Here is a 2,780-nt window from a genome sequence, read left to right as displayed (position 1 = left end):
AGCTGTTCATTTGGTCTCGTACTTTTGATTGAACTAAGAAGCACGTTCTCCAAGTGTATTAAATGGATCAAGGGCCTAAATATAAAATCTAAAACCATAAAGATCATGGAAGAAAAAATAGGGACAATGCTAGGGGCCCTAATACATGGCATAAATAGTATACAAATCATAACTAACAATACACAAACACCAGAAGGAATACTAGATAACTAGGAGCTCCTGAAAATGAAACAATTATGCTCATCAAAAGACTTCACCAAAAGAGAAAGAGAATCTACAGACTGGACCCTGACTTCTGTCATAATGCCTTTTGCCTAGATGATCAATGAGTGTTTAGTTAAATTGAACAAGTCATGACTCAAAATATAACATCTGATATGCTTTAGAGAATTTTTTTTATTGTCTTTGTACACTTATCCTATACTTTCAATAGACGAATTTATATTTATCTATTTAAGGTATGCAAGTCTGTATTTTTGGTTTTAAAATGTTATAAAGGGCAAATGATGAGTATTGTAACATGTCTTACCTCATAGCTTCTTGGTCTAGGTCTTTATATATAAGACACTCGTATGCCGTAATTAAGAGGAATGGAAAATTTAATGGCAATAAATCCTTACATATGCATAAAATTTTATAGTTTGCAATTTACTTTCACAGGTTTTTTTAAAAATTATATCTCACAACTGTGATAGATAGATAGATCATGTTTTCAAAGCCCCAAAAACTATTATAGCTGAAAGTCAGGTATAATGTTATCCATTTTATATATGGAGATTATGAAGAGCAGAGAAGCTAAATGGGTTAGTCAATATTGCACAAGCAATATGCAAATCTAGAATCAGAATTTATGACTTTTATATACAAGTTGCCCCTAGATAAGCATGGGTTTTTGTAAATCTCCTAATTTCATTCTCAGACTAATAGGAGTATAAGTCAGTCACTATTAACTATACTTACCTTATAAAGGGAAAATTGGAGCTCACTGAGGTTAAATGACCCACTTAGTCACCTAACTAAAGAGTAACAACAAGTCAGGTCTAAAACTGGGATTTTCTTTTTCCAAGTCCAAGACTCTCTTCCTATCTCATCCCTGTGAAGGGCTGTATGATTTCAGGGGCACGTGAGAAAAAAAAAATCCCTTTGCCTAGTGACTGTTGGATTAATTCTTTATTTAAAGTTACATATATTTTGTTTAAAGACTGAATCTCTTTAATGTGCATGTGTAAATGATTGGTAGCAATTTAAAATTCAAATTCCTCAGAATGTTATATATATGTCATTATTTATTGATTTGCTTGTTTTTATTATAAACGCAGTTGTCAACAAACCTTACAAAAACTATGGTGAAGATAGTTGTATTTTTGTTTTCAGATATTGTAAAACACAGTCAATAATGCTGAGGTGGCCTGTGCTGTGTCCAAGACTATATTAAGTGGCATGAATAGCCATATTTTCAAAACCTCAAAAACTTCATTTGATTGGACAACCCAGCTGCTATCCATAACCTTCCTCAGAGCCACCACCACCTCCTTGTTCCTCAAGCTATAGATGAGGGGGTTGAGCATGGGGGTGGATGGTGTAGAACATGGAGAGACCTTGGGGTGTGGGAGGATCCAGGCGTCATGTATACCACTATGCCTGGCCCCAGATAGAGACTCACCACAGTCAAGTGGGAAGAGCATGTGGCCAGGGCTTTGTTTCTCCCCTCAGGGGAGTTCATTCTAAGAACTGTGAGGAAAATGTGAATGTAGGAGGCTGTAATGAAAGACAGCAGCACGATAATAAAAATGATGCTCATAACTATCACCACCATTAGGTATACTGAGGTATCCTCACAGGAGAGCATCAGGATGGCAGGCATCTCACAGAAGTGGTTGATTTCTCTTTTCTCACAGGTGGCGAATTGCATCGTGTAAATGGTCTGTGCGAAGAAATTCATCACACCTCCAAGCCAGGACCCAACAGCCATCTGTAGACAGACAGCGGGACTCATGATGGTTGGATATCTCAGAGGGCTACACACAGCCACACAGCAGTCGTAGGCCATGAGAGTCAGGAGGATGCATTCTGCATCAGCTAACATCAGATAGAAGAACATCTGAGTGCCACAGCCAACACGGGAGATAGTCCTGTTCTCAGAAAAGAAATTGGTGGCCATCTTGGGGACCGTGCTTGAAATGTAGGACAAGTCAATGAGAGAGAGCTGACTTAGAAAAAAGTACATGGGAGTGTGGAGCCTAGAGTCCACCCAGATCAGGAGAACAAGGGTGGCATTTCCTATAACTGCAGTGAAGTAGATGAGAAGGATGATGGAGATGAGAATGCCGGAGTGTCTGTAACCAGGGAAGAGCCCCAGGAGAATGAAATCTGACTGCCGTGTTGCATTTCCTCTCTCCATAGCTCAAGAATTCTGACTGAACAAAAAAATATTGGGGAGAAACCAGCCAAACTGTTAAATTTTTAGTCCAGTGATTATTAAAAGATTTACTTGGATCAAATAAATATCTCTTTTATTAGATTCTAGGAAACTATTAAATTCTTCATTTTATTTACAGAGTAGTCTATCACCTTCTAATACTTGCAATCACATGTACAATCTTTTTATATATTCAGCCATAGCGATACTCTAAGAAACTCTGTGATCATGTAGAATCATAGACTGTTAAACTGGAAAAAATATAGAAATTTTAGAAAATTTTAGAAAGCCTCTTATTTATACCTGTTTTACAGATGTAGAAAGGTAGTGGTGATGGATGTACAACATGATGAGTATAATT

At 37.2% G+C, this 2,780-nt stretch overlaps 1 pseudogene; it reads right to left on the bottom strand.

Moving 5' to 3' along the window:
* Positions 1-1,370: 1,370 nt before the first annotated feature.
* LOC101358622 (olfactory receptor 2T10-like) lies at positions 1,371-2,401 on the bottom strand (annotated as a pseudogene).
* Positions 2,402-2,780: the final 379 nt, after the last annotated feature.

Source organism: Trichechus manatus, unplaced genomic scaffold (genome assembly GCF_000243295.1).
Source record: "Trichechus manatus latirostris isolate Lorelei unplaced genomic scaffold, TriManLat1.0 scaffold00181, whole genome shotgun sequence".
NCBI classification, from domain to species: Eukaryota; Metazoa; Chordata; class Mammalia; order Sirenia; family Trichechidae; genus Trichechus; species Trichechus manatus.
The sequence above is the reverse complement of the archived record's forward strand: the minus strand, read 5'-3'. Positions and strand labels throughout refer to the sequence as shown.